Source organism: Opisthocomus hoazin, chromosome 1, assembly GCF_030867145.1.
Source record: "Opisthocomus hoazin isolate bOpiHoa1 chromosome 1, bOpiHoa1.hap1, whole genome shotgun sequence".
NCBI lineage: Eukaryota > Metazoa > Chordata > Aves > Opisthocomiformes > Opisthocomidae > Opisthocomus > Opisthocomus hoazin.
Genome location: NC_134414.1, coordinates 99,533,297 through 99,559,516, shown reverse-complemented (window position 1 = coordinate 99,559,516; position 26,220 = coordinate 99,533,297). Strand labels below are relative to the sequence as shown.

Sequence of the window (26,220 nt, the reverse complement as noted above, 5' to 3'; positions counted from 1 at the left end):
AGAAAAAAAAAAAAGGTGGGATGGAAGCATTACAGTGGGGAAGAACATGCCATTTATTTTTGCTGACTACTAACACAGCTGCTTTACAATTAGAAATACAGCACCCTGAAACGGAATCTTCATGAGGGATGTTAGTTAAGAGCTACAGGAATTACAATGAATCCACTGCAATCAGCTATGTTTGTAGTTACCACAGGTGCAGTGACCACTACTGTCACTGCCGTACGTATCCTCCCGAACCCAGCAAATCAGCAGCTTCGTCTGCACTCCAAAATGCTTTCCGCCCCTCATCTCTCCCCCGTCTCCTCGGGAAGGAGAAGCAGCACCCTGCTGCCAAGAGGACAGAGACAGAGCTGAACGGAAGCAAGATGAAGGCAGAGGAATAATCCTCTTTTCTTCAATGGCGCTATTATCAAATTGCTTGATGCAAGAAATTACTCACACCGCCAAACCATTATGTTTACTGAGCCAGAAACCAGTATGTGGAACAATTTAGTGACTCAGCAACGGAGGCAGCATTTTCCGCATGCACTGACTGCAGTGGTACGTGAACCACAGCATCACCTCACGTTGCTTGAGGGAAAGAGCCTTCACCTACTGCTGGTGGGAAATTCTTTGCCAGCAGAGAAGTGAGGTCTGCACTGCACATATTTACGAGCACAGGCGTATCTGGGACAGGCACAAACAGTACCTTCCATAATAGTAAAAAAACTCCTACCAAGAGCAGGCAAATGCAGCATGGCGTAGTGGACTGTAATTGACTTTTGCCACATGAGAAACTGGGATATTCATCTCTTGAAAAGGCACTGACCACTGCCCGAACCAAAGCTGCATGAGGCACAACGGCCAAGCTGGAAACTCAGCAGGAGCAGGACCGATGGCACTGCTGCCTCTCCTACACACTGTTCCCACCCTCCAGCTCAATGTGGGCACTACATACCACAGCGTGCTGAATCTGGATTCAACACACCCAGCTTCGACACACAACTGAAAAGAGGCACGTTTCGTATATGTGCTGTTTAAAACAAACAAATCCTGTGTATCCTGAGTGCATTCACATGGGGGTCTGAAATAAAATTCAAAACTAAGATGTCACCACTAGGTAGCCACCAAAACATGGACCATGTCCACAGCTATCCTTTATCTTTTCTGAGGCCCACAGCTGTATACAAGCCTATGATGGGGGAAAGATTGCCACCATTAAGTCTAACAAAATGGCAGAAAGACATAAAAAGGTTCTTGTCGTACCAAGAACCCTTAACAAATGTAAAGCTTACCATGCTGAGAGTGTAATGGCCAGCTTCCGTCTCTTCCTGGTTTAATTTCAGCACGCTGCTTGCAGAATGCCATATACAGGAGCAAGAAAAACCAGCTTCTCTTCTTAGTGATGTGTTTGCAGAGTACACACGCCCAGCTAAGCAAACTAAGTGCCAGCAGGTACTGAAGCACCAGCAAAGGCTTGTTGCACAAAATCAGTAAATTTGCAACTTAAGGAAGAGTGACTCAAGACACTGAAGTCAAGTGGCCAGAAAAGAAAACCAAATCAAATTTCTTGAACATGATGTCAGTTAATGGGACATGGATTAGACTGAGAGCTCTAGTCAGTATTAGAATGCAAACAGTAAGCAGATTCTTTGACTAAGAGCTGGAAGACTTAGGAACTCGCAAGTCAACTGGCAAGGTGCATTAAAGAAAGTGTCACGTGTGAGTGGCAGCAATATTGTTTGAAGAGACATTAAAAGCACAGAATACCATCATGCAAATTTGTATCACCATGCTGGAATGAATACAAGCTGAGAGAAAAGCTGAAACGCTGATTCTTGAAGTCTAAGTCATGTAGCATAAGCGTGTTTGACTTCTTAGTAATCAGAAAAACTCAGATTCATTAACAAAACAAAACCAATGGATTGAGAAGCAGTTCAGTTTTCAGGTCAGGCACTGTTTCAGCTTTCTGGTAACGCCTTGGCAAAGCTGTCCTACATATACAGGACCACGGATCTCTCTCCAACCAGCCAATGCCTTCGAGCTATACCTAGTTTTAGCACTAGTGTAATAACATTTCAAAAGCAAAATCATAAGCGTTTAAAGACTAAAGTAATAATGTTAAAGCTCATTAAGTGTATGAAGTATTCCACCTTACTGTGTGAGAAAGGAGTAAACTAACATGCCTGATTACACAAATAACAGAGCTAAGACTAAGCTCAGCCCTGCTGATCGAAGCACTCATTAAACCATGCTCCTACTGCAGGTCTCCCTCTGCTTGTTTTTCAGCCCTTATAAAAATCTTCAAGTAACATGAAATAACATTTTTAAAAAAAACAAGTGAGTTTTTCTGTTTCCTTGCTGTAGAATTTTAGGCTCACACAGCTGCCCAAACAGTCAGGTTACACACCACACGCAACAGGGAACACCACTGCCCAGTGAAAGCTCCCTACACCGTACAACACTTGGTTGTTACCCCAACAGCCTTGCATTATTTTTCAACTGTGCTACCCTGGGAGAAAGGCAGCGTGCACGCAGGCAGGGGAGCAAGTTCAGAATGGACCAGAGGTAGAGAGTACACCAGACAGCATTCGCTTGCGAACACAAGCCCACGCTCCCCAGAGATCCTACAAAACAATGAAATGAGAGGATTTAACCCCTTAGGTGATGCTTTGGAATAAAAAAAAAAATCTAATAATCTTCTCTATGCTACACTGCTTTAGCTAATATGCTTGAAAGCAGGAGGCAAGGAGTGGGAAGAATGACACAACAGGGTGGCAACTTTTTTCTTTTATGTTGCTCATCATTGAGTAAACATGGTTCACTTTCCTGGCTAAGCACTTAACCAGCAAAGATGATACCTCCCAGGGTAAGAATGGAAATAAAATTCAGTGCATCAGCTTGCAAAATTAAACAAACCAAACAGATCTGAACCAAGGAATGAAGGAAGGAAAAATATTTTTGCTATTGTTAAGCAAAAAAAAAAAAAAGTCAGTGCAACATTAAATCATGCACGAAAATATGACTTAGGGCTTGAGTCATCTCCACCTTATTGCTTAGTCACATCATGTATGAAGGCAGTATTCATTTAGTACTGAACTTTACCTCAATACGTTTAAGTTATTCCCTATGTGACTATATTTCCTGTGATGAAATGGAAAGAAAAGCAGTGAACCAAGGTCTAGAAGAGAACAGATTTATACATGGTTGTAAACCAAGTTCTAATACGCACCTTACATACATTTTGTATGATAGCTGAATAAGTTACAAATTTAACCAAGACTCATAGTTATGAAATTTAACTAAGACAGTTGAAGAAAGTTTAGTAAATCTTTAGTTCTAAAAATTTGTAGCACCCTTTCCCCACATTGAAATAGGTATGGCATTTGGGAGCAAGAATTCACTTGAGTTCTCTTAGAAACAGAAAGCAAGTACAATGCCAGCAAGTTTCCTAACCCTTCTTTCTAACCACTAGCATTTCTTGCAACTATCAAAGTGAGTTTAGAAGTAGTTCAATTAATATGTATTATGTTATGACATGACTGCATTTGGCACCAGGACAGGAATGAACTAGTACACTCAAGACACCTGAAAGCCACTCTGATCTCCATTACTGGTCAGCAGGTGCTGCTCCGTGATCTAGCCCTGTCCTATATCCATCCTCCTCAAATGTTCCTGTTCACTGGGACTCGAGGCTGCTGTGGGCAGCAACCATCATATGTAACTGTGCGCAGGATCCCTGGGGCAGGGGTCTGTACTGCAGCACTATTACAGGAAGCTTCAACTGACATGAAGTAGAAAATGCACGGTAAACCAAGAGGATTATTTTCATGACTTAACAAAATGTTCTCACGAAAAAAGTGTCTGTTTATTTTAGCTTTAGCAAGTGATTGACTGAAATATCAGTAGGATGGCTTGATTTTTTTTCCCCAACAGAAGTTTTTCATCAGAAAACATCAGCAGGTACATTCCACAGAAACGGACGAGGATTCTTCAAAAATTTCAGTAGAAACTTGTTTGTAAGACTTCAAGTTCAAAGGTTTTCACTAATTTGCTGAATGAAGAATACTCCAAAGAAGGTGCCTTGACTTTATCAAACATTTCATTTTGTAGAAAAACTCACGACTATCAATCTGAGGTTTAGTCCACTTGATTAAATTCTGTCATTGACTTTACTTTCTTCATGAATGAAGAAAAACGAAATTATCTCTGAGCTTTGCAAGAGGGCTGCAGGAAGACTCCTGACGAACCGCAGCCAGGATGCAGAGTCAGAGAAGAGGGAAGTAGCATCTATAAGAGCAGCCGTTCAGAAAAGCATCCACCAAGCCAGTGAAACCCCTCTGGGTTTGGGGAGAAAGGAACGCAGACCTTGCATATGAGTGCTTTGAATGAGGAAATGTGCGTGTGGCACAGGTCTGTGGAGGAGGCGAGAAATGCAGCCCTCCATTATTTCAACCTGTTAGACGCTAAGTGCTCTTTGCTTTTCTGCAACAACAGTACAGTGTAGTAACACTCATTATCCGCTACGCATGATGATAACTTTCTGTTTGATTTAGCAAAGCAACTGGATTCAGGTTTTCTTAAGTTTGTTTTCATGCATACCAAAGGTATATAATCATACATTACATGACATCTCTATAACGGTGTGAAAAATCTTCAGGAGATTCATCTGCCCAAGGCAGGAGGGTGGGGGTGGCTGTTGGACTAGATGATCTTTAAAGGTCCCTTCTAACTCAAACTATCCTATGACTTTGTTCCATGATCTCTCTTATTTATTCTGACCTATTCATCTCAGCCCCACTCTATAAGCAACAGAGAGAAGCAGGCATTTCTAGGGCATGACTCAACTCATCTTCATGAGATTTTAAAAAGGTCAGAGGAATCCTTGTCTAGTGGCATCCATTTCTCTCCATTGACTGGGAAGGGGATGCAGCATGACTACCTCAAACGCAGGCATACAAAACACGTGAGCAAATGCATCCTGCTTCTCATCTGCAGTATAAAATGATCTGTTCACAAGGTCGCTTGTCCAGAAACCTACAAGAGGATATAAACAGCTTAATCAGAAAGTGGGATGAGCTTGGAGCATGGCCTTGTTTGTTTTTTCGTTAAATACAATGCTACAATGTTCTTCTCTACAAACAGCAAATAAAGATAACAGGTCGCTTAAGTCTTGCCATGAAATGCAATCAGTGTGTTGTCCCAGTGTGTCTACCTCAAAATGAGCATGGCTGGGAAGTCTGCATTCTTAAGCATACCAGCTTTCAAAATTCTTGGGGCAGGCAGGAAAAAAGCCCACAAAAATCTAGTTAGAAAACGTAATCTCACTTTCACAGGCTACACTGTTGTCTGTCTGAAGACTGGGTTGTGCATCAGCTATCACAGTCCTGAGGATCACTTTCAGCAGGGCAAAGGAGGCAGTGGAATATGCGGAGGCTTTCCTCAGCTTCCCAAGGTGAGACTTGTACTATAAATGCCTATCCAAGACAGCCCAAAGCAATAGCACAAGGTCTGTAGGGAGCAGCCAAGCATATCATCAGTGAGAAAAGAACCGCATGCTGCTATCTGATCTTCTAGGACCCCAATGAATCCAATGAGCAACTTCAGCAAAACCTATAAAGACTGCCTGACAGCAGCATACACAGGATCAGCATCCTTTTTCATACACTGTATAACAAGCAAAGCAAAGTGACAAATTCCTCCAAAAATACAGTTGATCAAATGAAGGAAACATCTGGGACTGTTTTCTATGCCACTTTAAAACTCTTTGCCCTCTCAGCACAGCACAGCCCAACCCATCCAGTGTCTCAGATGTATCTCTGCTGAGGCATGCAACTGAAGTTGCCAGTGCTGAACAGACTGTCTTGCTTCAGTCTAGATGGCACAAAAAGCAACAGCAGAGATAGGGCAGCACAGTCTTTAACAGTGGCTAGCAAGCAGCAGCCAGGCACAGGGCTGGGGGAGTGAGGTTCAAAGCTACACAAGGGATCGCTGTGTGGGAAGTGCTCCAATCTAAAAGGAAGGAGATGTGATGCTAAAGATGACTTTATAGGACATGACAGAAGTTAAAGATTTCCATTGCAGAAATACCTTTCGAGACTTGAGGCCTCAACCAGTCTTTATTCACAATCTGAATTTTTCAAACCTGAAGGCTACCTAACACACACTATACTATGATACTTTATACTATTTCACTGTACTATGATACTTTAAGAAAAGCATCACAGGCTTTCTCATCTATCCTTCTGGCTATGACATGTCAAGGCAATTCCCTTATATAATACGAGCGGGTGCTGTACAACCAGCAGGAGGACACAGACGCCCTCAAGAAGCAGCTCCTACTCTGACACAGACAAACCCTTAATATTTCTCTTCAGATTCCCTTTGTTACCATACTTTATACCTCTCTCCCTCTTTCCAGATAGATGTTTAATCCCAGTGACACTAGAAGCAAAAAGGTTCAAGAACCTGGAGGTGGGCTTCCAGACTTTCTACCTGTCCTAGAGCTACTCTTCCAAGCTTTGGGAAGAACAGGCAGTGAGCACAGGCAACATGTTACTGGCACGCTAGCTTCTAGGTGAAATGGCAAAAGAGAAATAGTTCAGGAGAAAGACTGTGCAGAGCTGCACTCACAGGATATTAATCATAACTTGACCTTTCCGCAGCAGCTTTCTGCCTCCTTTTGGCCAAGATTTACTCCAGCAATTTGCATAGTAAGTGTTTTGGCCTTTTGATTGCATTTGCAATACAGACAACCTGTGCCACTTGAAACGATACCAAAATGTATCATTATGTGAGAGTCAAACTACTCACTGGTCTGAGTACAAGATGGAAAGTATAAGTGATACACAATTACAGTAGGAAATCTATGAAAAATCAGGTCATCTATGTCATCTGACATAGTCCAGTGTACACAGAGCAGGCAGCCAAAGTCTGCCAGCACGGAAGGGATGGTGGCTCCATGTCCTCACCTGGAGAGCATACCTCTCCATGATCATGAGGACATAGGAGATGCTAATAGTAATGTCTCTTGCCACTGCTGCTACCTCTTGCTAACCTACAGCTTTCAGCCCATCACAACCTGACCTGTAAAGCCAAGTTCCTCACTTATCAATACAGGTTGTAGAAGCTAAGGATACATTTATGGAAGCCTGGCTAATAATTTATCAGTGTGAACAGAGTTGCATTTTTTCCAGTGATAAAATGCTGGATAACCATATTCCACAGTTGAGCATTTCTCCATACGTATCACGTGGAGCAACTACAGTTTTAATAGATGCCCTCAGGGAGTATATAGGAGTGATAAGGACAATTTTAGCTTGGACTACCGAAAGGTTAATAAGATTTATCTATTCGATCACTGACTCACTTGGAGCACAGAGATTTGGGGTAGGCTTTGTTATTTTCCCCACATGTATTAGTAGATATCAGCTTGTTGTTTCACACAGCTCATGCTCTTCAGCCGAGCAGGCTCTCTCAAAAGGATTCACACATGCACCTTGTTTGGGGCAGACTGGTTTATCTTCCGAGAAAATCTGGAAAAAAAAAAAAATGTGTCCCTACGTGAAAAAGCCACATGTTTGCAGAAGAGAAAAGGATAGATTGCATTTCTGTATTCAAATTCCACAGAGCATCTAAAATCAACTGAAAACCTGAAACTGTTCTCTGCAACATTTGCTTAAAAGCAGCAGCGCTATTGTAAAACTAATCATTTCCAACAAAAGACACTGAGATATTCAGTCCCAGAAGCTAAATGGCCTTTCCAGCTGTGAGATGACATCTTCTTGGAAGACATTAAGGAATGCATATTTCTATAAGCTTTTTTATTATAAGCTTTTAAAAAAGATGAAAAACAAAACCAAAAATCCAAAGTAAAGTTAGAGTGAACGTTATTATGGCTGTATGATGCACAAGACAAATCTGTAAAATCCAGCTTATAATATACATTATGATTTCAAACCGCTGTTTGAAAAAAGAAAATATAACCGAAAGCTAACAACATAAATAACGTAGCTTTGTCTTTGCCACACATGATCTACCAAACAAAAAGCGTAGCCTCATAAAGAGCACACCTCAGGCTATTAAAAGCATACCAAAAGGATAAAAAGTTCTCCAGTCAGAGGGGACTGTACTTAGTAGCAGATTATTGAACTTTTTGCTTCTTAGCTGCTTCAAGCTTATCCCAAAAAACTACAGACCGACCCCAGCAATGACAGAGGCGAACCTGATCCCTTTTATCAATCTGCACGCTCTGTGTAGGGGTAATTCAGCATTAAACATTTGTTTAAAATAATATCTGAAGACAACATTGTCTTTAGTAGTTTAATCCATTACTACGAAAACTGCAGGATTTTACTGAAAGAGTAAATTAGAACACCCTTAGAAAGGGCAGTTCCTTCCCCTCTTAAACAACGAGTCCTAGAAACTCTAAGTTACTTTTTAGCAAATACATTTGGATTCACAGCCTTCCTCACTCCCCTCCTTCACCTCTTCAATTTATAAACTACCTGTAGCAATACTGAATAGCCTCTCAAAAAAGGAAGCACGGCACATGTCAAAACAATACAGAATGGCAGATGGAAGAACTTTCTAATTGAATTCAGCATTGTTTAGCAGCCCGTTTGATCGTGCAGCTCTGCAGTGCAGCGGTGCCAGTCCATAGGTCAAACACAGTATGAACACAAGCATTCGCAGGGAGACCACGGGATGCAGAGCTGTGTGCAGATAACATCCTCAGTAAGGTTTCCTGCCTTAAGGAGACGTGTGGCGTTCAAGCAGGGAACGCCACTCCATTAAACAACAACAACAAAAGTTTAAGCTTTCCTTGAATTAAATGAGAGCTTGGGCACTTTCGTTGGTGTGTAGCAGGAGGAAGAGAAACAGAGTACAGGCTGAAACGTACTTCCCTATGAAGAGGATCAATCTTCAGATCATTGAATTTTATTATGAAGACATGATAAACTAACTTTGATATATTTTGGCTACGTTACCCAGTAGACTTGGTAAACTAATAAACAGATACACTTAAAATGTAGTTATACTACAGTAATGATCACTAATCTGTGGAAAATGGCTGGATGGTCTCTCTCTCTACTCTATAGTTCAACGTTGCTAGTGGTACACCAAAAGACTTCATGCAGGAAGATACTGAAGTTCAACCAACTGCAAAAATAAATAAAAAATCTTGCAAGACTGGTGTACACACAGAGTGGTGGGGATATATTTTTACTTTTTTCATGCTACAATAAAATTAAAATGTTCTACCACTTCAGCGAGGTATGGGCACTAAAGAAAATCTTAGAGAACAAATTTTTTTGTTTCACTTGCATCAGTACAGAAAATTATCCCAAGATGTACTCCATTATGTTCATGAAAATCCAAATCAGTTAAGCCTCTCAGGCAAGGGTCACTCAAAGTTCTTCCAGTGTCACCTAAAAAAAAAAATCACATTTCCAGCACACAATTTGAATTTAGATGCAACATGAATTCCCCTAAAAAATAAAAAAAGTAATTAAGTTACTTCTTTATAGCAATGACATCATTTCTCAACAGCAGCAACCTTTTTTCAGGGGAATTTTAACATTGGAGATGCAGACCTGTCAAACCACATCTATAAGATTCATTCAGCTCCCCTCTTAGACTCCCTTATTGCTGTGTGTCCTTCACAGCAACACAAGTGCTTTCTCCCAGTTTGTGAACTTGCATGAATCGTAGAATCATCGGTTGGAAGAGACCTCTAAGATCATCAAGTCCAACCATCCACCCTACACCACCATGCCTACTAAACCATATCCTGAAGTGCCACATCTACACATTTTCTGAACACCTCCAGGGATGGGGATTCAACCAACTCCCTGGGCAGCCTGTTCCAATGTCTGACCACTCTTTCAGTAAAGAAATTTTTCATAATATCTAATCTAAACCTCCCCTGATGCAACTTGAGGCCACTGTCTCTTATCCTATCGCTAGTTACCTTGGAGAAGAGACCAACACCTGCCTCACTACAACCTCCCTTCAGGTAGTTGTAGAGAGCAAGAAGGTCCCCACTCAGCCTCCTCTTCTCCAGACTAAACAGCCCCAGCTCCTTCATTCACTCCTCATCAGACTTGTTCTCTAGACCCCTCACCAGCCTTGTCGCTCTGCTCTGGACACATTCCACCAACTCAATGTCTTTCTTGTAGAGAGGGGCCCAAAACTCAACACAGTACTCCAGGTGTGGCCTCACCAGTGCTGAGTACAGGAGCATGATCACCTCCCTACTCCTGCTGGCCACACTATTCCTGATACAAGCCAGGATGCTGTTGGCCTTCTTGGCCACCTGGGCACACTGCTGGCTCATGTTCAGCTGGCTGTCCACCAGCACCTCAAGATCCTTTTCTGCCAGACAGCTTTCCAGCCACTCCTCCCCAAGCCTGTAGCCTTGCATGGGGTTGTTGTGACCCAAGTGCAGGACCTGGCATTTGGCCTTGTTGAACCTCATACAGCTGGCCTGGGCCCATCAATCCAGTCTGCCCAGATCCCTCTGCAGAGCCTTCCTACCCTCAAGCAGATTGAGACTCCTGCCCAACTTGGTGTCATCTGCAAACTGACCGAGGGAGCACTCGATCCCCTCATCCAGATCATTGATAAAGATGTTAAACAAGACCGGACCCAAAACTGAGCCCTGGGGAACACCACCCATGACCAGCCGCCAGCTGGATTTCACTCCATTCACTAACACTCTCTGGGCTCAGCCATTCAGCCAGTTCTTTATCCAGCGAAGTGTATACGCATCCAAACCATGGGCAGCCAGTTTCTGCAGGAGGATGCTGTGGGGAACAGTGTCAAAGGCCTTACTAAAGTCCAGGTAGATGACATCCATAGCCTTTCCCTCATCCACTAGGTGGCTCTCCTGGTCATAGAAGGAGATCTGGTCGGTCAAGCAGGACTTGCCTTTCATGAACACATGCTGGCTGGGCCTGATCCCCTGGTTGTCCTTCACATGCCTGGCGAGCGCATTCAAGATGAATCGCTCCATAATCTTGCCCGGCACCGAGGTCAGGCTGACAGACCTGTAGTTCCCAGGATCGTCCTTCCGGCCCTTCTTGTATAACCCCTTTGTTGAACAAACACAGCTGGTCAGCTCATCACACAGTTGGCAGATGAGGTAATAGGGGAGGATAAAATCTACTGTGCTGTACCACAACTTAACATCTCTCCTGGTCTTAACCCACTAGGAAGCACAGTCCCCAGGTGTGGTTTCCTTGCGCAGATCCAATCCTTCCAAACGAGTCAATGTGCACAGGAAGCCTCCATCCCACAGCTCAAGACAGAGGTACGTGTTCCCATGACATGACAACAGACACAAGCCTGAATATCAGAAGAGAAAGCAGCGGTCTGGAGGTGCCCTCGGCCAAGGACACCTTGTACACCTGTGGGCAAAATCTGATTTGTTTCACTGGGCCAGACAAGCATCTCCCTGGGACTCTAGGCAGATCAAGGAGAGGCTGTCTCTGGCTAATCACCGAGGAGCTGGGTGGGAGATGATCTCACCCGTGGGATGTTCTCCTCATTGTTTGTGCAGGGAGTAAGCCAGGATACTGAAAAATATTGTGTTTAAATAAATAACAATTAAAAAAAGCTTAATTGTTTATACACTGACCAAATGTTTGGAAACAGAGAAGTCCTACCCATGAACGCAAAAGGAGAGGCACAGTTAGAATTCCAGGTGTGGACTAAAATTGATTTAATAAATTAATCCACTGATCTTCGCTGTATTGACTGCAGGCCTTATTGCTGTTACTAACCACCCAACAAGATTACTCACAACCTGTTGTGGAGACAAAGGGAACCGAAGTATCTGAATGCTTTTAGACACTGGAACATACCCTGCAGCCTGGAGAAGTAGATGAGAAATCAGGATAGAGTGACCACTTAATTGCTAGCCACAGATTATTTGGATTACTCATTTTTCATGCTGCTGCAGAATTGGGTAAGGAGAACTCAGACTGTGAAGTTCACCAGAACACTGGGGAATATATAACACTCACCTTATATGCATTTACATATATAACATCATAGGAAACCACTCTCAAAATCCATCTATCAATTTACCTGCTCTGACATATTGCTTCATTTGAATGCTCTGAAATCTTCATCAGCTTCTCAAATATTCACTTCTCCTGTAGAAGCAGGCACAGCTTACTACAATTCATTTAAAGGCATTTAAAGATAAGACAGGTTTAATATTATTTGGCTCTAACTCTTGAATCAGATTGTGTCTCCTCATTACTTATAATAGAAACTTCTAAAATAAAAGTTCCATCTATAGAAGTAATTTCTATGTGCATCATTATAAAATTCCCAAATTCTTGTGAAGTTTCTTAAACGCTTCAGTTCTGTGATACAGTGTCATGTAAATCATAAGTTCACCACTGCTCATGAGAATCTCTATCACCATGTAAAAATATGAAAAGTGATAACCCTCTAAGAGGAACAGCAGACTGCTACTAAGAAGAAACTATTTGCACCGCATGTAAACCACAGCAAATCTCTTAGCTTCTCTATGCTTCAGCTCCCAGCCTCCACAGGGAGAACCCCTCCTCTTGCCTCAAGAGGTTATCTCAAGGAACAATACACCAAGGGTCATGAGGGTCTTTGATATTATGTTTATAGCAGACATTTCACTAAAATACACGTTATGTCAAATTGCTAAAGTCCTCCATTTATTTTCTGTGGAAAACAGGGTCCTTTCTTTCTTAGTTTGCATATAACACTAGATGGGCCAGGAAGCTTCTCAGCTGAAAACCAAGCAAATGTTTTTTTCTGTTACAAAAGGTCATCTTCCTAACAAATTTGCCAAGTTAGATATCAGAGATGAAATTTTCCTGGTACTCACACTGATAAAGTTTCCAAAAAAGCAAGGAAAAAAAAAAAAAGCTACTATGTTGCTCTTACTTTGTCAGAGGTGTAAGAATTTCCATTTTCACAAATTCTTATACAAGTTGTAGGACAGGGACTTCAAACTTAACAGACAGGATAGGGAGCATTTTCTATTGGGGAATATCTTTTTGCAGATGCTGTTAAAATTTATCTGTTAAAACCACATAGACCTTGTGGAGGAAGGCATAGCTTGTACAAGTTTGATAAAGACTTGCTAGAGCTATAAAAGACATGAAGACAGAAGTTTCCCAAGGGTTAAATCTTGGCTGATTTGGGAGGAAGGGGAAGGGGGGGGAGAAACATACCACAAAATAATATCAATACAAAATGAAAAGCACACTATGTTCAAGATGTAGTGGGCAACCTGATCTATAAGAGTTGCTGGTTGTGCCACTTGTAATACATCCAAATCAACCAATTCCATCTGTTCTCGCCCTTACAGAAGGGAGGGTCTTTCAAGACTTTTCCAAACATCTGTGTCATCCCTTAAGCAACAAAATTCAAGTTTCTGGAACACCTGAAACTATTTGCTTAGCAAAAAGAAGGAACACTACACACCAAAACAAATAATTCATTTGATGACTTTCTCGTCTAAATCAATACTATAAATGGTTTAAAAGTTAATTAAATGAGTAGATTGAGAGAGCAATGCACTGAAAGCTAAGGCTAATGCCCTGGAGGTATCAATACAGAAACAAACCCATTCAGGAAGTTTCACAAAATTTAGAAAGCTTGCTTTGACTTTTAGACTTCTATTAGGTCTATTAATTGCAATAGTCCATATACGAACTTAACTGTGGAAGCACATGGGCACCAGGTGCATTTAGTTCTGGAGAATTGTGGGGAGGAAAATGAAGGTATCATTCCATATTTGCCCAATTCCGTCTGTTCTTCCATAGTCAGAAACACCAGCCTCACAGGACCTTTGTACTCACCTAACGTGAGTGCTCTTCTGCTTTGCTCTCAGAAACATGAAAAACTGTACTAGCTCAGGTCATGAACCCTCATTGCAAAACATGGTTAATGTTTTAGTTAATGGCTGTAAGCCTTAAATACTATTCCGCCCTTTTCAGCTTGGCTCTAGGCTTTTTTTTTTTTTTTTTTTTTTTTTTTTGGTCACAGCTTTGCCCCTGCCGTGAGGTCTCCAGACACATACATACTTGCAGTCTTTTAGTGTGGGGAAGGTGTAATAGCATTTTGGTAAAGCAGTCACTCAGCCCTTAGTGCTCTGCTGGAATAAAAGAGTGAAGAACTACTATACTTGGGGTTGGAAAAAGGACTCTAAGGGTGAAATAATTAGAGGGGTGAAAAATTATCTGGTTTGGCTAGAGCTTGAGGCAATAATTTTCTTTGTGTTTCAGCCATCATGACTGGAACAATCATTCTGTTCAAACTCACTCTAGAATAAAACCTACTCAAATCCATTCAGTGTAGAACTTGTTCCAATCCAGAACTACCACAAACCTCAGAAAGCCTACTTTGATTTTCAAGTGTGTCATTAAAATCTGCCCCTATGTACACGCACATATCTCAGTTTCACATGATATGAGTTTTAAAAGAAGACTGAGAACTACCAGCCTCCAGTTCTGCTACCAGCATCCAGCAGGTTTCCAGATGTACAGGGGTGCGCTCATATGAGTGAGCATCCATGTGTGTAAGGGAATTAACCATTTAAATTTGTCTGGTAGGACACCAAAAGGACTCTCCCACCCATTGTGCCAGGCAGAATTTGTGAGAACAAAGAGCCCAGTTTAAACTGCTTTAAATACAGGGATCCAGCTCCTCTGGCAATAAAAGCTGATACGGCCCTGTTGAAGGAAGCAGAATTGTCATTGTATTGTTCGGCTGGGTTCAGTTTGGTTCAGCTCCATTTTTAGTTTCCCTCAAACTCAACACTTTAATACAATGCTTTGTTACAACGGTTAGAGAAGAAAAAAAAAAAAAAAAAAAGGTCTCAGGTGGCCAGGGAGTTGCAATAACCCAGCACAGTAACTGAGCACATTGTAGCATACTCTTCCTCTGCTAGAACCACTGGACACCTTTTCATCCAAAGTCCACCAAAAAGCATAATTCGTAAAATTTCTGTTTATTTCTAGAAAATCCTGGACATCTGAAGTACCACACAGCATTTCATTACAACACTGTCATGAGCATTACTGCTCAACTGTTTCTATACATTGGCTCATACAGATCTTCCAATTACGTTTCTTTATAGGATAGGGTTTCAAAATATAGTTGGAGAAGTCAGCCACTACTACTGAAGATCATACTATTGCAGTACAACAAAACCCACAGGCAGAAAGCCAAAATTATGCTGTACTAGACTTGTGTATTTATGAATCAACATCCTCAAACTCCAGCAGGTATTAACAGGAAATGCAGCAGTAGTAAGTCAGGTGGATCAACACTGTGGGATTCCTTAAATAATAATGATGACAGAACTAATTATCTCCAGGAACCTAAACCTAACATACTTTTAAGATCTCCATATATATATTTTCAGTGCTTTCCTTCCCAAAACGTTCAAGTATCTGCTTACAATGCTGAAAGAAGAATGTCTTGCTATGTATTTTATTATTTATGGTTTATAGGTCTTTCAATTTTCCTCCGCAAAACAAAAAAAAAAAAAGTGGAAAGATAACAACGGGGGACCTTCCATTGACAGCAAGGCTCAAGAATATTTGCAGTAATGAAAAGAAAGCTTTAAACCTCCTCTCATAAGATATATACCATAATAATTGAGCGTTACTTCACTGCTGTCCACAAGCACAACTATCTGAAGACATCTGCATAGTTATCTAACAAAAAATTATGTTTGCGAATTGAGTTTTCAATGTATATGAACGTATACATACTCATTCTCTTGAATAAACCTACAGCTTTCATACTATACAGAGTACAGTTAAATTCTAATGTTGAACTTCTGAATGTCTTTTATGGTCTTGACCCATTTCATGCTTGCACTCTCCTGCCTCTGAAGTCAAAGTGACATGATTCAGCCACCTGGGAGCATGCAATAGACCCCCGCATGCTCTCTACCCAGCATCACTGCATCTTCACCTGATGCAGGGAGATGACAGGAGGGACACATTACTCTGAAGCCAAGACAGGAAAACCACTCTTATTTTTTCTGGCTTCAGCTTGCACCTATGCAAGCAAAACATATCTCCACTGTAAAACCGGTGACGACAGTAAGGCAAGCAGTTCCACCCCATTTAGTAATCCCCATCTTGTTACCAGTTATTTTGTCATTTTAATCCCCTATTGGAAAAAGAAAGTCACATCCCCAGCTACGTGAGGCTGCCACGTGGCAATGCGTTATTCTGTCCCTCAAACATCACAATGAAAAACTTCAACCTGGTCTCATTCCCTCACCATTAACAAGCATCAGAAGGTCAAAAGGGGCATTTCTGAGAAGGTCAAAAATAAAGTCAGTTTCAAAAAAGTGCAAGTTTACACATCAGGTGGGGTCTACTTCCAAGCAGAATCAGAAGGACTGTATCAAGTCAAAAGACAAGAGTATCAAACAAGAATTTGATTACTTCTGGCTACTGAGCACAGGGCAATCAAAAAAAAATGTACCATACACAGTACTTACAATAAAGTATTCCACCATAAACAGCTTGTGCAATTAAAGTTCTCTATTTTTTTATTAATTCGTGAGGGTTTCAAATTTGAGATCAGCTGTTTGTGTGCTAGTGATAAATTAACACGTGCGCCCCGAACAAACTTGCATTCCGTGCTATATTGTCTGATGGCTATGTTTTCAGTATCAAACTAAATATGATGTTGCCCAGATTTAAGGTAAGGAAACAGCTATTGCCTTTCTAGCATTACTTTTTCAATTAGAGGGAAAAAGGTCAGGCTAATAAAACATCATTTGTGATATTGCTGTGCATTTTAATTTGGCATGCTACAGACATAGCAAGCCTCTGAACTGATCCACAGGATGTTTAAAATTAAGTTAATGAAATTAATCTATGTCTAGCAACAGCACTGAATCAGATCAATCTGATCAGAAACCAACATGTGAATGAGTGCAGAGGTTCAATGAATGCCAGAACCTTCACGATGGGAGCAGGCACAGGAATGGGCCAGCAGAAAGACTGCACTTGTTCAGAAAGAGGACTTTCAGCCAGGTCACTTTAGTAAAGCAGTAGAAGGCAAAGACTTTTAAAGCAAGACAAAAGAAAACAGACAGCTCTTTCTTTTATCCAGCAGCAAGTCCTTCAATCTTGAGTCTGCGGGAGAACGAGCAATCTTCAGAGGGTGGCAAACTGTTTGCAAAACAATTCTGCACCACCTTCTTTGAACCGGAGGTCTTATGTGTAAAAGTATCAAATATGTAGAGTACTTCTAAATATCCCCAAGGCTGAACTCTGTTCTGAAAAGCTACGAACTTAAGAACAGTACCTGGTGACCGACTGACAAATTTTACTATCTGATGTTGTGTATCCCCGATTCATGCAGGGAGGTAGAACCGAGTTTCCTTTCCTCACACTAGAGACAGACTGCTACCAGAACACCGTTCAAAGCAAAAGCAGGATTCTGTCCAGGTTTGCGCCCAGACAATAGTCAGGCATTGTGTAGGCCACTGTAGATGGCCATCTACAGTGGTCAGTTAAAACCATCTACAATCTCACTGGAAGCTGAAGGATGTGGACAATGAACAGAAATCCTTTACAACATTTATTTTCCCTTGTTTTCCTCAAAACCCAACTTTGCTCTGAAAAATGCCAACATCAGAAACACCCGTAGCAATCATCAGCACCACCCTCACTAAATTAGTGAGGAGGCTTTTGCAGGTATCAATGGTTCATGTATTCTGTCAAGCCTAAAGCCAAATGCTTAATTGCTTTTACTTCCAAACACAGTCTTTTCATATTTGGAAATGTGGTGTGGCAAACTGGCACTAAAACTTTTGCACAAAATTAATCAGAAGTGAGCTCATAATTGCAATTCAGATATAAACAATATTAATTATTTAAACAGTTGAGAATGTGCACTTCCAAAACTCATGTCCCACGAATCATTTTCTGTTCCCTTCCACAACAGAAATGAAATGTGATCGGCAAGGTCATTGTTCAAAGTGATTTCAGGGCAAACTGCAAATTCCTGCCAAATCAGAGACTGTTTAAAAAAAAAAAAAAAAATCTTAAGGAAAGGTTTGATCAAGAGACTTGTACCTTACCGTGGGTAATACTGTTTAAACAACTCCTTTAAAGATTTTCAGCTTCATGACCAAAACAAACCTCTGCCTACAGACATTCAGGAAAAACAGGAAATCCAAAGGAATATTATTTTGCCAGACTATATTTGTTATATATTGCCAAACTCTCTTCAGTGGTGTGCCAGACTCTTTTCAGTGGTGTCCAGCGACAGGACAAGGGGCAATGTGCACAAACTGAAGCACAGGAAGTTCCGTCTGAACATGAGGAAGAACTTCTTCCCTCTGAGGGTGACGGAGCACTGGAACAGGCTGCCCAGGGAGGTTGTGGAGTCTCCTTCTCTGGAGATATTCAAGACCCGCCTGGACAAGGTCCTGTGCAGCCTGCTCTAGGTGACCCTGCTCCGGCAGGGGGGTTGGACTAGATGACCCACAGAGGTCCCCTCCAACCTTGAACATTCTGTGATTCTGTGATTATTTCCAATGTGAAATGCTGACAGCCCAAATACTCGGAGAACATGCAGTTAAACTCACCTAAATGGCCTCTATTCAGGTTCTGCACTTAGCAAAGCCAAAGCCAGACAAACATACGCTAGTGAAATCACAGGGTTTACAAATTTACCAGCAGCACCGTGGCATGCAGAATTCTGCACACCCATCTTTCAGGGCACTCCTTACTCACCCCAGTGCCAGCCAGATGACACCTGTGTTTGCACAGGTTACTCATACTTCTCCACCTCTCTTTGCTGCCATAATAGTTTCACAGCAGAAACAGAAAATACCAAGGAGGTATGCGCTTCTCTCTTACTAGTTTTCTGTCTTACCTAATAAATCATTATTCTCCAGTGCATTAATAATTCTTCTTCTCCTGACTGCATCCTACTTGTCCATATTGTTCTGACAGCAACGGTTGCAAAACTAGACAGGGTTAAAAACAACAGTCCCATTAAAAACTTACCTATGGCTTCTTTATTTTTTTCCCCCCTCTAAAACTTTACATTGTTACTAACAATGGAGAGGGGTATTCTCTAGGTAAAGATACCAACAGTTAACAGACATTTTCACTACTATATTGTCCTAGTCTACTTAAAATATATCTATAGAGCAAAGGGACAGAAATACTCCTGGAGAAAAGTATACACTTTAAGTACAGAGAATGACAAAAGTCAAAGAAGCTGTTTAATAGTTGGCAACTGTGAAAAATATTGCAGAAGCAACAGCTTCTGCAACAACAGAACAAGTGCCTTCTGCAATGCAACGTAATGTTGCAGGCAGCCGTATTGCAATTTTTTACTCTTAATCTCCAGTGTAAAACCCAAATATGTTTTGAACCTATAGGTTTCGGGAATACTCGCTTTCACCATATTCTGGTCTTCTAGATTACTTTACACAAGATTAAGATTCCCTGTTCCCAGTACAATTCTCATGTTCTTGCCTGCCCATGTTAACACACTCCATAACGCAGGTAGTGCTATTGCTGCACTAATGCCTACAGTGAACGGATGGCAGTTCCTACCCCAGATTTTTATTTACCATATGTATGACATGCTTCTCTTAGCCTTCTGAAGTCACATGTGTGTATAAGCACCCATCATTCTTGGCATCATTAGCCTATTTAGTACCTTAAGCAGGTTTAATATTGCAAGAATGGGAATTCAGTTCTTTATTTCCTCCATTTTTCTCTTCTCCATTCCATCAAGCACTAGGGATTTTGTGAAAAGATTCAGGAAAAAAGAATGAGGTTTTAAAAGCAATGTTAGGAATGTCTCTTCCTAAACCTGACCTTTTCTACAGTTCTGTAATGCCCCAGAAGCAGACAAGCTCAGACTCAGCCGATACAGAGTTGCTCAGAAACCCATCAACTGTGCTGTGTAGTAACTTCAGACAAAAAATATCATCTCCAAATGACAAATGGCTTGCTTTCAAACAGTGCCTTCTCCCAAAAATCTGTCTAATAGCAGAATCCTTGGAAACAATGTTCCCACGGTCATGGACATTTGGTTCCATGCTATTCAGATAACACCCTGCAAGTTCCGTACCATACATATAAAAAAAACATTTCCTTCAAGCTCCACTCTCCTGCTCAACCCCTGGAAACACATTGGTGCTATATACAGTCCCTGCATTGCTCCCTTCCTTGTCATAGATTGTATAAAAACTTCCTCCGATCTGCCGATACACTGCTACTTCCACAGTCCACGAGGCTGCACAGGTCAAAGGCATAAGGCTAATCCAGAAGCTACTGGAGTCCCAGTGGGGAGACACTCATAAATTCAGCTGCATTCATGCCACAAGTTATCCCAAGACATAACGCAATCACTCCTAAAAGCACAGTCTTCCCCACAAGAAATGGCTGTGGTGAAAGGTAATTTCTCCCAAAATAAGCTACGACAAATTCACCTGGAACCAAGATACAGAGCAACGGAAAACAACTTATATTTCAACAGTGAGGGATGCCCCACAGAATTTAAATATTTCAGAGATGCATTGAAATAAAGATGCATAGCAAACTCTCAAAAATAAATAAATAAAATGCTCATTTAAGGAGATTCCTGTTGATGTTCATTTGTGGAATATAGTAGAAACCATGATGGAATTTTGTTTCATTTCTGATGTCCATTTATGTTTCTAAGCAATACAAAAAGCATACCCAGGGACAAGTCACAGTGAAAATAAAGAGGTACAGATTAGAGTAATTGAATTATGAAGAAATATCAGTGCAGGCTGAGGTAAAGATTAAAAAAGCCCAAAACAGTCAGACAAATTCAGCTCCTGAGCAATGGATTACACTCTGAAGCTATGCCTCAGCATATGGAAAGCCACACAGAATGAGGCCGTTCAGTCACACCTGACAGGCTAAGATACAAGCTTAAAGGGATTTTTTTTTTTTTTCTTTTTACAGCAGAGCCAGGCTGTTTGGAACGGGAAGACGGCAGAAGGCTTCACTGGCATATATTGTATTGTGCATGTTATACATTGGCATACACTGTATGTGTATATTGTCCTTCCATATAAATAGATAGGGAAAAACTACTCTAAAGATCCAAAAAGAAACACACATGTGTCAGCTTCCTGTGCCTACCACCAACGTACCTCCTACCTACCGCCCCTAGACTCAAACCCACGCTGTTCTTCTAGGACTACTCTTCTAGCCATTCTTACCTATTCGGCTTTCCTAAGTTTCCAGGCTCTGGGGCAGCACATCAGCTCGCTCATCCCTGGTATGAAGGAAGTTTGGTTAGAAGGCAGAGTTAAATGTAGGCAAGGCAATGGCAATAAAGAACTAGGAAACAAAGTGCTCAGTCACAGAGCAATCCTGCACTGCAGCTGTCTCCGGCCATCGCTCTATCAAACAGATTCCCTTCCTCCCTCCCCACCCTGCAAGACCAAATGTCTTGCTAATAGATGGTAGTTAATCATCAGATAGGAAATCCATCTCTCTTGATAAGGAGACTTAGAGGACAGAGCATTATGTAACCAGAACATGTTTTGCAGGTAGACAAACAATTGGATGACTGCAACACCACAGTGAAAATTGTTTAATAAGAAGCTCCATACCTACTGTTTTTCCACTAAAAAATACAGCAACAACCCAAAATTCGCATGGAGTTTCGGTTAAATAAGCATTTCTCAATCCCAAAAGAACTTAAGCTTTCAACTACCATGAAATCTATGACAGTCAAAATGTGCTGGTAAGTATTTCTTCAGGGCAAACATAGTGCTGAAGACAGCTTAGAAACGTTACCGTGTTAAATTACTTCAGATATTTGAACACACTGATATTGTCTGGAAATCATATCCACACCTCCGGCCTTACAAACCACATTCCTCAGACCTTACTCAGATCTACAAACAGCAACTCTCATCACAGCTCTCGCCTTCCAGAGCTTCACTGTAATCGCTTAAACGCAAAACAGAAGCACAGAGATCCCTGGATCTAACTGCATTTGGAAAATAATTTTTATTAGAGATACACAGCAAAGCACATAGCCAAAGGCTAACCACCAGTATAACCATCAGTATTATCAAGCCCCTTTTACGTGAAGAAACCTGGGGGAGCAAAGTGAAGGAGAGTGCATAGAGAGGGTGCTCTCAGAGATGACACAGCTTTCCTGATTATAAGCCTAACAGAGGCAATAAGGGTTCATTGTGATCACCTGTTCCAGCCTCCCCTACCCATACCTCATAAGATTTTCCCATACCAAGTCCTGTTAAAAACAGACCTGCCTTTAGAAAAAACATCCTTGGTTTAAACTTTTTTAACGACAAAAAACTTTAAGAATATATTAGCCTCATGAGTGTTGTTACTGTAAAAAACTGTACCCACCGTCTAGTCTCAGGAGGTCCAACTCCAGATTTCCAACGCTGGATGTCATTAAACCTTTCCCAGCTTGAGTTAAGAGCCCCAGTGCAGAATCCCCAAGAAACTGTTCCCTGCGGTACGACCCCGCGCTCGGTACGCGGAGTGCGTAGGGATAGCTGCCCTCGGTAGCTACCTGCTGACCCGAAGCAGTTTGTACCAGCGGTTCTCTGTCTCTATCACGTACTCCTTTCGTTGTATAGTCATGTAATAAATTTTAAGTTATATGTTATTATATTTAATAATACGTAGACTATGTTTTTTAAAGCAAAAACCTCGAAGAAAAATTCAGGCAGCACGCCACAAGAGCTGACCTCCACCGGCTGCCGCGGAGCCGCTCACCTGCTGGGTGACCAGGGGGACACCCGAGCGCCCGTCCCTCACCAACCGCCCCCTCCGCCGAGCAGTGACCACGAACGGCATCGCAGGACCCACCGCCTCCCGTTCTCAGGGCAAGGCGCGGCAGAAAGCAGGAGACAAACCCCAGCCGAACGCGGGGGCCCCTCCCGCCAGGTTACCACGGGGGGGGTGGGGGGGAGGCCGGACCGACCCCGGCCGCCGCATCCGCTCCCCCCGGCACCGCGCCGCGGGCTCCCTCCCGGGAAAAAAAAAAAACAACACCCACCCAAAGCAGTTGCTGTTAAGAGAGAGGGACTCACCGGGCACCTCGGCGGGAGAAGGAAAATACGTGCGAGCGGCAGCATCCCCGCCGCCCAGGCGGCTGACGGCAACTCCGCGGCTCGATGGAGCCGGGAGGCGAAGTCCCGCTCTCGCCGCCGCCGCGGGGCTCAGCTCCCGGCTCTGGCACCGAACCCGGACAGACCGCGCCGAGCCCCGCACCGCGGCCGGACAGACGGCGCCGAGCCGGCAGGGCAGGTGCAGCCCTGCGGCAGCCAGCCTCGCCCCCTCCCCGCCCGCGGCCCGGGGGCTCCCGCTGCGCTCGGGAAGGGCCGGAGCCGCCTCCACCGCCCCGCAGGGGTCCCCCCGCACCTCTCGGGCTGCGGCCGGGCCAGCCCCTCCGCCAGCGCCGGGCCGTCCGCCCCGCAGCGCCCCGCAGCGCCGGGAAGCGGCCGGACGGGAGGCCGGGCCGGGGCTGCGGAGCGGGAGCCGGGGCCGGCGGCGCTCCGCGCCTCGGGGAGCGGGGCCGGGCGCGGGTCCCGCTCCGCCCCTGTCTGCCCCCGCTCCCCCTTGGCGCAGGGGGCTGCCCGCCGGTTTCAGTCAATGGCCGGATGTCCAGGTGGAGACCAGGGAAGAGTGGTGTGCCTCAGGGGTCGGTACTGGGGCCGGTGCTGTTTAATCTTTGTCGGCGACATGGACAGTGGGACTGAGTGCACCCTCAGCAAGTTTGCCAAGGACAACGAGCTGTGTGGTGTGGTTGACACGCTGGAGGGAAGGGATGCCATTCAGAGGGACCTGGACAGGCTGGAGAGGTGGGCCTGCATGAACTGCATGAAGTTCAACAAGGCCAAGTGCAAGGTCCTGCACGTGGGTCAGTGCAATCCCAAACACAAGTACAGGCTGGGCCGAGAGTTGATCGAGAGCAGCCCTGAGGAGAACGACTTGAGGGTACTGGTGGATGAGAAGCTCAACATGAGCTGGCAATGTGTGCTTGCAGCCCAGAAAGCCAACCATATCCTGGGCTGCATCAAGAGAAGCGTGGCCAGCAGGTCGAGGGAGGGGATTCTGCCCCTTTACTCTGCTCTTGTGAGACCCCACCTGGAGTCCTGCATCCAGCTCTGGAGCTCCCAACATAAGAAGGACATGGATGTGTTAGAGTGGGTCCAGAGGAGGGCCACGAAGATGATCAGAGGACTGGGGTACCTCTCCTATGAGGACAGGCTGAGGGAGTTGGGGCTGTTCAGCCTGGAGAAGAGAAGGCTCTGGGGTGACCTTATAGCAGCCTTCCAGTACCTGAAGGGGGCCTACAGGAAGGATGGAGAGGGACTTTTCACAAGGGTGTGCAGTGATAGGACAAGGGGGAACAGCTCTAAACTACAAGAGGGCAGATTTAGATTAGATATTAGGAAGAAATTCTTCACCATGAGGGTGGTGAGGCACTGGAACAGGTTGCCCAGAGGAGCTGTGGATGCCCCCTCCCTGGCAGTGTTCAAGGCCAGGTTGGATGGAGCTCTGAAGCAACCTGGTCTAGTGGAAGATGTCCCTGCTCATGGCAGGGGGGTTGGAATCAGATGATCTTTAAGGTCCCTTCCAACCCTTACCATTCTATGATTCTGTAAAATATTCCAAAAGTAACCGTGCAAAACAGCACCTTGGTTCATCCAGATGAATGGAATGACTGATTCACCCTCACAGGCATCCTCAGGCACCTGAAGCGCTCACACAGCAGGCACCTAACAAAGGTAAGGAAACTAATTTAGCGCTTGTGTATTTCCTAACACGTTAAAATACGGTTTTGAAACTGGTGCAGTAAACAGAGGTAGGTCACATGAAAATACTTAAGATCTCTTCCTTTTCACAGATGTAACTGACTTGAAAACTGATCTAATTTTATCATTTTCAAAAAATTCCGATGTGTGCAACCAAAATCTCCTGCTCAGCTTTCACATGTAAAATTTTAGCAGGAAAATTGCAGTTTATGCACAATAGCAATGTAACCTTACTTGTTACCTTCAGATTACTAGTGTTGCATTTTTAAGAAACTACACTGCTTGTATTATTCCAAATGATGCGTATGTTGGGAAGTGTATACTTAGCAGGTTCGATGCTTACTTGGTTAGTACATAAATACCACCCCTTCGAAGGCTCGTTTGGCTTTGCTACATGTTCTGCTCCCAACATCTTTCTCTGACTTGCTCAGGAAAAGCTACTGAAGGGATCTGCTCTAAATTAAATGCTCAAGTACATTGTTTGTCTGTAATTACTAGAATAACACATTGGTCTCTATAACTTTGTGAATCATTACCAAAAAAGACATACAGGTGAATATATTCTCTAATGCATGATTTAATTTTAAGTATTAAAACCTTCAGATTCATATGCGCTTTTTTTCCAGTTTCATCTTATAAATTTTGTTTGGGGGGCCAGTGAAAGGAAGGGTTAATATCCCTTTGCACAGCAGCCCCCGAGCGCAGATACAGCATTACCAACCAGGATACCCCAGCACAAGGAGAATTTCTGAGGAACATCACAGTCCTTTTGTATCTCTGTCGGGATAGAAAGCAGCTGCTCTTAGAGACTGGAGGCCCCATATTATTTTGGTAGCACTGCCACGTACCAATCCATATTTATTAAGCGCCCTTTGTGATCCATAACAGACCACATGAACCAAAGGCTTTATAAATCAGGATTACAGAAATCTGTGGCCTGTTTAGAACAAAGGTATTCTTGCTGTTATTTCTTTGGTGACTTCGGTCTCCATCAGTCACACTTGCATCCCTGTAAAGAATTACCCCACTATGGTCCCAGGCTGCAGCTTTATTAGGAATGACTGGTAGTAGTCACGGCCCTTTTCCAGAGTGCTATGGCAACCCTCTGGTCCTCTGGGACAGCGGTTTTCCAGTCTGTTTTCTTCTCTGGATAAGGAAGTGCTAACTCCACGCACCAGAAATCCATTTATTGATACCCTGGTTCACACAGCTGCAACATCTTCCAAACGTGAAGAACTTGCACATGTTACACAGAATTCAGTTCAATAATGTTAATGAACGAAGCCTAGTTTGCTTTCATTTCAGGTAGCGTTACAGAGTGCTCTGCAAGCTTTTCGTTCTCCTCAGCTTAGTCTAATCTACCAGTAAATATCAGAAAACTAGGCTATTGATGCAATTTGCTA

The 26,220-nt window shown here is 43.1% G+C and overlaps 1 protein-coding gene across 5 annotated transcripts in view; it reads right to left on the bottom strand.

Moving 5' to 3' along the window:
- The window catches only part of SYTL5 (synaptotagmin like 5), a 97,857-nt gene extending 74,430 nt beyond the window's left edge, over positions 1-23,427 (bottom strand). For 2 of the 5 annotated variants that reach the window (XM_075430517.1, XM_075430549.1), the window contains exon 1: positions 23,090-23,427. The gene's annotated coding sequence lies outside the window, so the exon portion shown is untranslated. Of the gene's footprint in view, positions 1-21,232; positions 21,289-22,397; positions 22,456-22,772; positions 22,850-23,089 lie in introns of those variants that run through there. The other 3 variants (XM_075430522.1, XM_075430531.1, XM_075430541.1) reach the window with 3 other exon arrangements.
- Positions 23,428-26,220: the final 2,793 nt, after the last annotated feature.